The 13994-nt window shown below is 38.7% G+C and overlaps 1 protein-coding gene across 1 annotated transcript in view; it reads left to right on the forward strand.

Annotated features, from left to right (window-relative positions):
• IL1RL1 (interleukin 1 receptor like 1) overlaps positions 1-13994 on the forward strand; it is an 81227-nt gene that overhangs the window by 27316 nt on the left and 39917 nt on the right. The gene's annotated exons all lie outside the window — the stretch shown is intronic.

Here is a 13994-nt window from a genome sequence, read left to right on the forward strand (position 1 = left end):
GTTAAAGTCAGAAACACATTTGCTATAATGCAATCCACAAATAATACATTTCCCTGTGGGAAAGTAGAAATCCAGAGAGGGAAAGAGGAAAATAAAAATCGTTTACATTCTTTTTTTTTTCAAAGATTTTATTTTATTATTTTTTTAAGATTTTATTTATTTATTTGACAGAGAGAGATCACAAGTAGGCAGAGAGGCAGGCAGAGAGAGAGGGGGAAGCAGGTTCCCCACTGAGCAGAGAGCCTGACTCTGGGCTTAATCCCAGGACCCTGAGATCATAACCTGAACCGAAGGCAGAGGCTTTAACCCACTGAGCCACCCAGGTGCCCCAAAATCGTTTATACTCTTACTCATGCAGATAATCATTGCCAAGAGTTTAGAGTTACTGTCTCATAGAGATTTTTTTCTGTGTGTGTGCATATTATTACCAATTGAGGTCATAACTTATATTTCACTTGAAACTTTTTTTAGAGCTTTATTGAGATATTATCGACATACAGTAAATTACACATATTGAAATTGTACAATCAGATAAGTTTGACGTATGGATAAACCTTTGAAACCATCACCACAATCAGAAATAATTAACGTATTCTCTACCCCCAGAAGTTTCCACACATCCTTTGAAGTCCCTCCCTGTTGCCTCTCCCACCCGTCCCTAGGGATCCACTAATCTTTCCATCCCCATAAACTGGCTCACATTTTCTAGAATTTTATGTGAATGGAATCATATAGCACGTGCTCTTTTTCATCTAGCTTCTTTAATTTGGCACAATGATTCTGAAATTCACTCATGTTGTTGCAGGTATCAATGTCATTTCTTATTACTCATTTAAAAATATTTTATTTAAGAATTATTTTATTATTTGCATTGTTCATAGTGTGTCAATGCTCTCAATAATCCTGATATTAAAAATTTGTGTCTCGGCGTACCTGGGTGGCTCAGTGGGTTAAAACCTCTGCCTTCGGCTCAGGTCATGATTCCAGGGTCCTGGGCTTGAGCCCCGCATCTGGCTCTCTGCTCAGCAGGGAGCCTGCTTCCTTCCTCTCTCTCTGCCTACTTGTGATCTCTGTCTGTTAAATAAATAAATAAAATCTTCAAAAAAAAAATTTGTGTCTCTTTCTTTCTTTTTTAAAAAATTTTTCTAGTGATTATTTTTGTTTTTTATTATGTTATGTTTGTTAGTCACCACACGGTGCATCATTAATTTTTGATGTAGTGTACCATGATTCATTGTTTGCATATTTTCTTTCTTTTTTTTTTTTTTAATCCAATCAGTGTGGCTAAAGATTTATCAACTCTATTCATTTTTTCAACAAACCAGCTTTTGGTCTCATTGATTTTTCTCTCTTGTTTTTCTGTGTTTTATTTCCTTGGTTTTTGCATGGATTTATATTATTTCCTTTCTTCTGCTCACATTGTGTTTCTTTTGCTCTTTTTTTTTTTCTAGTTTCTTTGGGTGATAGCCAAGATTGTTGATTGGTGGACTTATTTTTCTCTAATTTAGTGCAGTAGAATTTTCTATGAGTACCACTGAGCTCCATTTCCCCAGTTTTGATATGTTGTGTTTTTGCTTCCACTCAGTCAAAATACTTTTGTATTTTCCTTTTGATTTCTTTGACCCATGGGTTATTTAGAAGTGTATTATTTAGTTTCCAAATATTTGAGGGTTTTCTACGTATTTCTGTGTTGATTTCTGATTCAATGCCATTGTTGTCAGGTAACATACTGTCCTTGTATGCCTTGAAACTTTTCAGATATACTGAGACTTGTTTTAGAGATCAGAATATGGATTCTCATAGTAAATTACCCATGAGACTTTGAGAAGAATAAGTATTTTGCTGCTGTTGGGTAGAGAGTTCAAAAGACGTCAATTACGTCCAATTTGTTGACATTTTTCAAGCTTCCTATATACCCAGTGATGTTTTATTTATTCTATCAGTTACTGAAATAGGGATATTGAAATCTCTGACTCTAATACATGATTTCTGTATTTCTCCTTGTAGTTTTATGGTTTTTCTCTCATGTATTTTGAAGCTCTACCATTAAAAGCATAAATACCTGGGTTGTTGCTCTATTTTCTTGATAAATTGACTCTTACACCCTTATGAAATAAACTTCTTTATTTCCAGTGATATTTTTTTGTTCTAAAATCTACTTTGTCTGATATTAAGATTGCCACCCAGCTTTGTTTTCATTGGCATTAGTATGGAATAGTACTGTATATCTTTTTTTCTTCCTTTTACCTTTAGCTGATTTGTATTTCCACTTAAATTCGAATTTGTACAGGTAGATTTTGCTGGGCTTTCCTCTTTATTTTTATTGTATTTCTTTTACTTTTTAAAAAGATTTTATTTATTTATTTGACAGAAAGAGAGACAGTGAGAGAGGGAACACAAGCAGAGGGAATGGAAGAGGGGGAAGCAGGCTCCCCACTGAGCAGAGAGCCTGATACGGGGTTCAATCTCAGGACCCTGGGATCATGACCTGAGCCGAAGGCAGACACTTAATGGCTGAGCCACCCAGGCGCCCCTGGGCTTTCCTTTTTAAATCTAGTCTGATAGTTTAATTCAATCTGATCCACATTTAAGGCAGATATTGAGATGGTTAGGTTTAAAACTCTCATCTGGGGGTGCCCGGGTGGCTCAGTCAGTTGTGTGTTCAACTCTTGGGTTTGGCTCAGGTCGATCCCAGGGTCATGAGACTGAGGCCCACATTGGGCCCTGCATTGGCCTCCTCACTTAGCACTGAGTCTGCTTGGGATTCTTTCCCCGTACCTCTCCCCGTCTACTCCTGCCCCTGCTCAAGCATATGCTTTCTTGTTCTCTCAAATAAATAAATAAATAAATAAATAAATATCTTAAAAAAATAAAGTTCTCCGGGCACCTGGGTGGCTCAGTGGGTTAAGCCTCTGCCTTCGGCTCAGGTCATGATCCCAGGTCCTGGGTTCGAGCCCCACATCGGGCTCTCTGCTCAGCAGGGAGCCTGTTTTCCCCCTCTCTCTCTGCCTGCCTCTCTGCCTACTTGTGATCTCTGTCTGTTAAATAAATAAGCAAAATTTTTTAAAAAAATTTAAAAAAATAAAGTTCTCACCTTGCTGTTTGTTTTCTATTTGAGCCAATTGTTTTTCATTCTTTTCTCCTTTTTCTGACTTCTTTGGATCAATTGCATGCTTTTTATGATAGCAATTTTCCTTCGTTTTAAGCTTTTCACTGTACTCTGTTGTTAGTTTAGTGCTTTTTTGAGTGTTTGTAGTTTACCTTTTTTTTAAAAGATTTTATTTATTTATTTGACAGAGATCGTAAGTAGGCAGAGAAGCAGGCAGAGAGAGAGGAGGAAGCAGGCTCCCTGCCGAGCAGAGAGCCTGATGCAGGGCTCGATCCTAGGACCCTAGGATCATGACCTGAGCTGAAGGCAGAGGCTTTAACATGCTGAGCCACCCAGGCATCCCTGTAGTATAGATTTTTATTTTATTTTATTTACTTTTTTGGAAGAGTGTGCATGTGTGCATGAGCAAGTGGAAATGGTGGGCAGATGGAGACGGAGAAAGAGATTCTCAAGCAGGCTCCGTGTCTAGCACAGAGCCCAAGGGGGGGCTCAGTCTCACCACCCTCGGATCATGACTTGAGCCAAAATCAATAGTCGGATGCTTAACCGACTGAGCCTCCAGGTGCTCCATGTACTTTAAATAGCAGTCTACCTTCAGGTGATATTTTACTAGTTTACTTACGTATGAGGGATTTAAGGCAGTACAATTCCATTTCTCCTCTCTTGGGTTTTCTGCTATTGTTTTTGTATATGTCACTTCTGCCTGTATTATAAACTCCACATTACATTGTAATTCTTTTTTATTTAAATGATACTTTACCTTTTAGGCGATCCCAGTAGTAAGAAATAAAAATCTGTATATTTACCCGCATTGTTAACTTTTTTGGTCAGCATACCTGGGTGTAGATTCAGATTTTTATCTGGTATCATTTCTTTCTATGTAAAGGCCTTTCCACTGAAATATCTCACAGTACTGTTTTGTTGTTGATGATTTTTTTTTCAGCTGTTATTATGTCTGAAAAAAAAATCTTTATTTCACATTCATTTTTGAACAGTGTTTTTATTGGGTAAGGGTTTCTAAGGTGATTTTTTTTTTTTTACAGTACTTCGAAGACTTTGTTCTAGCATCTTCTTTCTTGCAGGAAATCTGATATAATCTTTATCTTTGTGTAGGAACATGTGTTTTTCCCCTCTGAGTTTTAAGCGTTTCTCTTTATCACTGATTCTGAGTGATTTGATTCTGATGTGCCCTCGGGTAGTTTTATATTTTTTTAATGTTTGAATTTCACTGAGCTTCTTGGACTTAGGGTTTTTATATCTTTCATCAAATTTGGAATGTTTGGGGCCATTACTTCTTCCAAATGCTTTTTTCCCCCTGCCTTCTTTTTTGCTCCCTTCCTTCAGACTCAAATTATATTTATAGTACATGAGTTGAAATCTTCCCACATCTCACTGATGCTCTTGTTTTTTCTGGTCTTTTTTCTTTCTGTGTTTCATTTTGTATAGTCTCTATTCTCCCACTATGTGTTTTTTTCTGAGATATTTCATTTTTATCTGCAGGAGCTCTTTTTGTTTTTGTTTTGTTTGTTTTTAATATCTTCCATGTCTCTGCTTAACACAGTCTTTCACGTGGTTTTTGAAAACATAGAATTCAGACATAAAAGCTGTTTTCGTGTGTTTTTCTACCGATTCTACCATCTGTATCAGTTTTTGGTCAGTTTTAATGGACTCTTCTTTTCATCAGAGGTAGTATTCTCCAGTTCCTTTACATCTTGATACTTTTTTTAAATTTTTTTTTATTTTAATTTTTTATTTTTTATAATTTTTTTTAAGATTTTATTTATTTATTTGTCAGAGAGAGAGAGGGAGAGAGAGCAAGCACAGGCAGACAGAATGGCAGGCAGAGGCAGAGGGAGAAGCAGGCTCCCTGATGAGCAAGGAGCCCGATGTGGGACTCGATCCCAGGACGCTGGGATCATGACCTGAGCCGAAGGCAGCTGCTTAACCAACTGAGCCACCCAGGCATCCCATCTTGATACTTTTTGATTGGATGTCAGACGAGGTGAACTTTACCTTGCCGGGTTCTAGATATTTTTGTGTTCCTATAGATGTCCTTTGGTTATGCTCCAGCGCACTGTTAAATTGCACAGAAACAATGTGATCCTTTCAGGTCTTCAAGTTGTTTCATGTGTAACCAGGGAAGTATTTAGTTAAAGGTTAATTTACGTGGCTGCTGAGACCAAACCTTTCTAGTAGGCTGTTTGGTGACTCATGGATTATATCATTTTCCATTCTGGATAGTGGGAAGGGAAGAGTACTATTCCTGGTTCTGCATGAGCTGTAATGATTATTCTCTGTAATCTTTTGGGCATTTCTTTCCTTGGCTTCAGAAAATTTCTTCCCAAGTGTGAACTGTTCAGAACCCCGCTGAATGACTGAGGAGCCTCTCTGCAGATGATTCTATGTGGTGCTCCCTCCTTCCCAGACCCCCCGCTCTGACACTTCTACTTAGAGTGACCACTGGGTCCATCTCTTTCCCAGTCCTATGCCACAGCCCAGAAACTGTCTAGGCAATCAGATCGTGGTCTGACCTCATGTGCCTCTCATCTCTCAGAGTCCATTGCCATCCATTGCCTGATATCGGCATCTTGAGAGCTGTTGCTCACACAGTTTGTCCAGTTCTTAGTTGTTTTAGAAGGAAGGATGACTCTAGTCCCTGTTACTCCATCTTGGCTGGAAATGGAAATCACAAGACCTCTTCTTTACACACTTAAAATATGTCACAAACATTTCCTGTTTAAGTGTCATTAATCTAAATAATTTTTTGATGACTGCCAAATATTTTATCAGTTAGAAGTGGCATAGATTATTCAATCAACTAAAGTGCATGGTTACTTCCCCACTCTTACCCACAACATTGCCAGTGAAAAGCTTAATATTTTTTTTAAAAAGATTTTATTTATTTGACAGAGAAGAACACAGGGAGAGAGGGAACACAAGCAGGGGGAGTGGGAGAGGGAGAAGCAGGCTTTCTGCTGAGCAGGGAGCCTGATGCGGTCTTGATCCCAGGACTCTGGGATCATGACCTGAACTGAAGGCAGATGCTTAATGACTGAGCCACACAGATGCCCCAAGAAGCTTAATATTTTTGAGCATCCATGATTTCCTCAAATATATTAACAGAAAACAAGTTACGAAGTTAAAGAGGATTTTGACTTAAGTGTCCATACTACCCTCTAGAAAGGTTGTACCCGTTTGTATATCCATCATCTTCCTGTACTTTTTTGCCAGTATCAGATACTGTAATTTTGTAAAGCTTTTCATAAATTCAGTAAGTAAATATGGGATTTTTATTGATTTTTATTTGTTCTTCTGGATTACTTATCAAAAAGTTCTACAATCTCTTTTTTATATTGCCTATTTTTATTCTTTGCCAGTTAAAGAATTTAAGTCATGCTTTCTGTTATTGCTGTATAAGATATATTTCCATAGGAAGTATATATATAACTTGTGTGTATATGTGTGTGTGTTTGCATGTGTTTATGTGTGTAAAACTATATAAGCCATATTTTATATATATATAAATATATATAATATATTATTTCCCCAGGCTTTTGCTTGCTATTTGTAGTATATTCAGATGTAAGGAAATTGATTTGACCTTTGTCATTATGGTTTCTGTCTTTATCATTGTACTTTAGAAAGCCAAAGAGTACTCCTACCTCATAACCAAGTCAATATTCTGTTCTATTTGTTCACAGCGTAAATTTTTTTTTTTACTTTTAAAATCTTAATTTATTTGGAACTTAATTTTTTCATCAATTGAACTTTATTCTCCCACTGATTATATTTCATAATGCTCATATTAAAACATTTACTTTGCTTGGGTAAATTTAAATGTCTTTAACACTATTTATTTAAAACATGTTCTTGACCCTAGATTTGTTATGTTGTTGTTTTTTTTTATCATCTTGTGATAAATTCTTCTGAATGTTTAGATCTTCTTCCAGATTTTCTGTTTGTTCCATCAAGAAATTTGTCTCCTGTGCCTGTTCCACATTATTTTAATTATTGAAAGCTTATTTGACAACAGTAGGCTGTGAGAAATATTTGGAGAAAATATTTGGAAGGATAAATCACCCATTCCCTCAACCTTTTATCATTTATTTTTCTCTTATTATTTTTAACATTTTCCTGGAAGATGTTACTCATTTTTTCAAATATTCCTGGAAAGTTGAGAAACACTATAGCTGTTGGGTGTAGTGTGGGCTTAGCTTTCCCAATAACTGAGTTCAAACTGCAGGTCCCCAGCTGACCCAGAAAATTAATTCACTTCTTCATGGTCCAGCTTCCTTATCTAGAAAGTAGGGGTACCAATAGTCGCTACTTTATAAGTTAATTTTTGACAGTGATTGCTCACATGGTGGCTGGAACCAAGCCTAGAACACATGGGAACTTAATAAAGTGTTAGTTTTGCTGTTTTTATTTATTCTCCAATTTAATTTTAGAATTATTTTGCCAAAGTCCAAAAACACTCATTCTGCTTTACATTGTTATATTATTAAGTTTTATTATTATCTCTTCTAAAAACATAACATGACTCTTCTTTTTCTTGTTTTTGTCTCTTGTTTTGTCTTTTTGCTGTGTGTATACATACATCATGTTTATACATAATTATATATATCTTGCACAATTATATTCATACACACACTCTTAGAAGTAGGGTTTAGAAATAGATGAAGATGTTAGAAATTATTATCTGTGAGTACTAGAGATAACACTCAGAAATACTCAAAATGTCTTCTCTAAACATCACTTACATTGTCAGAAACACATGATTTTAAGATGACTCTGGTGCCCTAGTATTCTGTTGTTTTGTGCTTTAGACATAAGGATAGTACCTCTTAGATATTATGAGCTATGTATTACACAAGTACACTGGCAAATAAATTGTTTGTTTTAAAACAAAACAAAACATGTTATCAATGAAGGAAGTTGATTTTGGGAGAACTGGACAGGATCCTGCAGAGAAACAATCTTAAGTGGATGAGTAAAATGACTTTCTGAAAACACATGTGGATGGTCTCTGTTGAAATACTCTTCCTTCCTTTCTTAATTCTCCTTTCTTTCTAAATCTAAATTCTCTTGGAATCCTTCAGAGTATCTGCACTTGATCTCAGAATGTGACCTGTCATGAATATTTATAAAATAAAGACCATGTTTAAGCTTTTAACAGCCCCATAGGGAAGCTTGCTTCAGGATTTCTAGGTATAGGAGATGTAGAGTCATGAAGGAAAATGTTGACATCTATTTAGATAAGGGAAAGCATGAGAAGATGACTACAGTTTGACCTTCCTCTCATGCTCTTACAACATGAGAAGATAAGAGAAGTGACTGAGACACCAGAGAACAGGGGCCTCCACACAGGGGAAATATGGAGGACCTGACCTACAGTTGGATTTTCCTCTTACACACTCAGTGCATTAGAAGCCAAAGCATTTGCTTGAGAGTTCAAGGAGCAAAGCTATGACAAGAGGAAGCATCGCATCACAATAAGAACATTTCTGATCAAGACAAAGACTGTTTGCCAGAAGTCACAGACCCCGTTGCCCAAGACTGGGCCGTGACTCCCACCCATAGCTCTCACTAACCCCTTCCTTTCCAATTGGGTCATCTTACTGTCCTTCGAGACCTGTCCCCATGAGGCCTCTCAGATGCCATTGCTGCCCAGTACAGACATGGTACAGACCTTAGATTTCAAGGAAACAATAATGCAATGTTGCCTTTTTTTTTTTTTAAAGATTTATTTATTTATTTATTTATTTATTTATTTATTTATTTGACAGACAAAGATCACAAGTAGACAGACAGGCAGACGGAGAGAGAGGAGGAAGCAGGCCCCCTGCTGAGCAGAGAGCCCCGATGTGGGGCTCGATCCCAGGACTCTGGGATCACAACTGGAGCCGAAGGCAGAGGCTTTAACCCACTGAGCCACCCAGGTGCCCCAACAATGTTGCTTTTTATGATAAAACAAATTTGTTTCCTTCATGGGGCACCTGGGTGGTGCATTGGGTTGTTTGACTCTTTGTTTTGGCTCAGGTCCTGTTTTCAGGGTTGTGAGATCAAGCCCTGCATGGGGCTCAGCGTGAAGTCTGCTTAAGATTCTCTCTCCCCTTCTTCCTCTGCCCCTCCCCCACTCTCATACACACACTCTCTCTCAAATAAATATATAAATATATATAATATATATAAATATATTATAAATATATAATATATAAATCTTTAAAAATGAATTTTTTTTCTTCTGACAAGTGGGTGGAGATCTAATACATAGATTGTGCATGTAGATACTTGATCTTATGAGACTAGCAGAGGAGTGCTTTCAAGAACTGGGGAGCAATCTCTGAGACAGGAAGTCCTAACAACACAGAGAGAAAAAGGCCTATTAAGTAGGAATAGAGGTTGAATTTTTGATACTTTGTAAGGGAGATACAATGCCAAAACCCCTGGAGGTCAAGTCATTTTATATTAGCAAGGACCCCAACTTCTATCTCCTCTTTGATAGAACCACAAATGGTTGTAGATAAGTTATTATCAACTAGTAGTTATCTACTACTGCATAACAAAATAGTCTAAAATTTTAGAGTTTTGTTTTTGGGTTTTTTTTTTTTTTAATGTCTTTATTACCTCTCCATGTGCACCACTCCTGGGCTCTCCACCACATGGCTTCTCTTAGGGTGAGTGATTCAACAGGGAAACTTTACTTAATCTTGGAAGTGGCAAGTGTGTACTTGTTCTATATTTTATTGGCCACGTAGACTTGCCTGGTACAGCATGGGCAAGGACTGCATAAGGGAGGCAGAGATCACTGGGGGCCATCTTGGAAGCTGGCTCCCATGCCTACTGAAGGTGCTTTTTCTTGGGACCTCACAGTTTCTAGCTTCCCAATTGCTCATTCTTTTGTTTGAACTGCCCAAGTCTGCCAGGGGACACATGAATATTGTTAAAATGTGGAGCAGTCTAAATGTATTTTATAGAAGTCATTGTAGATTATATTAGGATAAGTGGGAGCCAATTATTAAGGGTAATTGCTTCAATGAAATCATGAACAGCCAATTAAAGTCCTAAGATAAAAAAATATTTTATCTATATATTCAATCATAAAAGATCTGAAAGAACTTAGTATAGTGTGACTATGAAATAAGGTTGAATTTTTATTTCCTCTTAAATACAGTGAAGAGAACAGGGACTCAGGGTGAAGGGTGAAGTAGAGACCCACAAGGCTAGTTGGATAAGGAAGTAAACTTTCTGTTTATATATTCAATTATATTTGAGTTTTCTGAGTTAAAACATCACTCCTACAGTTTTCTGTTATTTTTCCACAGATGCTGAGATTATTTTATCAGTTATTCAGATTTTGTATTTATAAGTCTTTCCTACTTTTTGAGTAATTCTCTGCTCCTTGGGAAAATAAAGCAACAAAGCTTACTAGTCAACATATTCAATGGGTTGTAGCAACCAGGTAAGAATTGAGAAGGTGCTAGAAGGGGGAAAAGGGTGCTCATGAGGATGGAAAGGTGAAACAAAGGTGGAAGTGACAGAGAGAAATGAATGGACAATCTGTACTTTCAGCTTCTTTCTAAAAGGGGGGGTGCAGCCTTTTAAGCTGCCTAGTACCTTGGTGGATTTGGGGTGCTCTCATATAAGGACAGGCACTGGGAGGAAGTGAAAGACTCCTGAGCCTCTCTGGGAGGGATGGGTTGGTGATGAGCAGATGTGGGAGGGAATGAAGGAGAGAGCACCCACAGATGTAGGAGGCCATGAAATCTGCTGTGATGCACCAGTCTTTGCTTGGTGGGCCACATTTTAGAACTGTTTGGTGTCAATGGATTTCTTGTGTACACACTGGAAAAGGATCTGAATTCTAGGCTGCTGCCAAGTAGAATAGATGGGACTTCTGTAGACAGGTGCCGGGGACAGGGAGGACCTTGACATAATGGACCCATGCTATAGTGGACCTCACAGGGAGGACCTGGGTTGCCATTTGGTTATGAAATTGGTGGTGGGTCTGAACCAATTATTCCTAGTTCTCCAAGGTGCAAGAAAGTCCAGCTCACCTCTTGGTTTTGGCAATTTGGTGAGATTCTTGACATTTGAGAGCTCATTTTGGTTTGGGTGTAGAGCTAAATTGTTCTCTCCATGTGGACAAAAACCCACGTGCAAACACACAAACAAGCTTCTGCACGCATGGGTGTGTATGTGTGCATGTGCGTGTGTGTGCATGCACACGTGCACACACACACACACCCACACACACCCACACCCCAAACACATTTCTGCTCTTTCAATAGTGCCAATCTGCTGTTCTCATTACAGATAAAGGAGTTTGGCCTCTTTTGATCTCTCCTTTCATGTCACTGAATGGCGAGTTACTGCATGTTTCTCTGCTCTGTCACAGAGAAGCATCATCTCCTGTTGGTTCTGGGGGCTTTAGCTTAGGAGATTCACCTCTAAGGAGTCCAGTCAGTTCGAGTGGGTATGGCCTGAGTGAAAATCATACTTGGAGTGCACCATCTTGGGGAGAGACTCTGGAGAGGGTGGGGTCTCCTCTCTCCCATAGTCTCCTAGTCTTTCCCTCCCAGGTGGCACCTCAGTAGAAATCTCTGAATTCCACACTTTTCAGTGCCCTGGAAGTTAGAGGGATGGTTAAAGAGAAATTTCCTGAAACTGCCCATGACTATGAGGCCCCTCTGTGTTCCTTCAAATAAACTTGAAGGACCTCAAGAGGCATTGGCCTCCTTGAACTTCAAATTGCTTACACTGTTGATGGAAGCATTGAAAGTGCCATTACTCATCCTGATAACATTAGAATATGTAAGTACCAATTCTGAGAGAGTCTTTGAGAGATAAAGTCCACAGCAGAGTTGACACAAGTTTCTAAACATTGCTGTCTCAATACTCATATGATGGTAAAGGATTTCAAGAGATCTAGAGTTAGAGGAGACCAGTAGCTTAATCAGGCCAGAAGGATTTTTCAAATTCCACTCTTGAATAAAAACAACTTGATGGTCTCTCAATAACCTATCCTACTTTTAAAAATATATCCATATTGTTGCAAATTTAATTTAAATTTATTAATTTAATTAATTTAAGTTCTAATTTAAACTCACAATTTTCAGATTTGTAAAATGCTACATTCCCCTCCACCCACATACACCTTATTTTTTATTCATAAAATTTAATTTCCTTGAGGTCCGAAATGAGTCTTCTAGTTCTCTTACACCTTTCACAGTGCCTGATACCATGTTGGATGCCTTAAGGAGTACTGTTCGGTTTCTTGTTTGAGCATAATTTCCCCAGGTCTCTAGCAGCAAGCAAGAAATGATAAATGACCTTATGTGAAAGCATGTTCCATATCAAGATTATGTAATGTGTAATTAGATTCTGCTGTCAATCTTCATCTTTTATGTATAGTGGCCATAGGTAAAGAGAAGAGGTCATTTGACTCCCTTGTTGAGACTGCGATCTTAAAGCAACCATGAAAAGAGGTATTTTGGGGGAATGTGCATGAGTGTGTGTGTGTGTGTGTGTGTGTGTGTGCACAGGAATAATGGTGGTGGGCAGAATAGGCTGAGTACATGATAGAGCAGAAAGCCATCGGTATCCCTTAATACGGGTGATTCATTATACAGACTATTCACTTAATATTGATGACAATTCCCTTTGCGCAGGAGACGTAGAGAGATTAAGGAATTTGCCTTTCCTTGTCCTGTCTGTTGCCTTGGGCAAGGGAATCATCAGCCTTTCTGAGCCTCTGATAAGGCTCTGAGGAGTGCCTGGGATTGAACGTGCCAAGTCCCTGCCCACAGACCCTGGCTCCCACTTATATACCCAATATGCATTCAGACTTTCAAACCGTTCACGCTGAGGCCCCAGCAGGTATAAAACTTGCTGCAGGACGTGCACAGTTGCTTTAGGACCTGCAGCTTTCAGGAAGTTACAGCTGCCAACTCACTCTCGAGGCACTAAGTGACCTGCCACCTACAAGGAGTCGGGGAGGTTTTGCTGAGAAAGGGAAGAAAAGTCTGCTTAAGGTGAAATGTAACCATCTAGGGAGATAAGGTGAACATCGGGAGGAGGGCATCATCAGAGATCTTTGAAATAGAGAATGTGATGAAAATAGTAATCGGTGTTTGTTACCAGCACTGTTCAGGAGTTTAGCTTATCAGGAGCCTGGTTCCTGTGTCTTCACTGATAAATAAAATGGGAGGTTTTTAAAGAAAGAGTGGCTTATTATATCCAGCAGAGATCTGTTGGACAAAGTGGTGTTCAGAGTTAAGCTCTGTTGGTAGAAAGTAGGGGAAGAAAGAGCTCAAGTGTGACTCGCTGCTGGTAAGTGCCCTCGGGTTGTTCTCTAAATACTTCTATCGCAAAGGGAATGAAATTTTAAAGCAGAAATTTAGGTTAAAAAGAATAATTGCTCTCCATTTTTGTTGTTGTTTAGGGAAAAATAGTATTACAGGTTGGGAAAATCAAGTTAGTGATTGATGGAGTGTTTTGTACTCTTGTTTGTGTGATATGGGATTTTGGCTTCGTGGGTTAAAAAGTTCTGGGAGAGGGCGGGAAAGCAAGGGGGCCTCGTAGTGTAGACACAGCCTGCGTATTCCAGCTAGTCTTTCTGGAATCCCTGAAAATCCCCATGGCATAGGGAAAAGAGCTAAAGAAGTTCACACTGCTTCTGGGCAGTGGCGGGGGAGGGGGAGGTATGTGGCATGGGAGGAAAGTCAGCCAACAGGGAGAAGAAAACAGGATGGAAAACAAGTGGAGGGTACACGGAGGAGGACTGGGGTGAATAAGTGATTTCAGTTCACATTTATCTTGGCCTGCTCTGAGGTTCTGCTTGATGGCTCCATTCTCTTTCTCACTGAAGGCTGCCCTACCAAGC

The sequence above is a fragment of the Lutra lutra genome, chromosome 9 (genome assembly GCF_902655055.1).
Source record: "Lutra lutra chromosome 9, mLutLut1.2, whole genome shotgun sequence".
In the NCBI taxonomy this organism is placed as follows: Eukaryota; Metazoa; Chordata; class Mammalia; order Carnivora; family Mustelidae; genus Lutra; species Lutra lutra.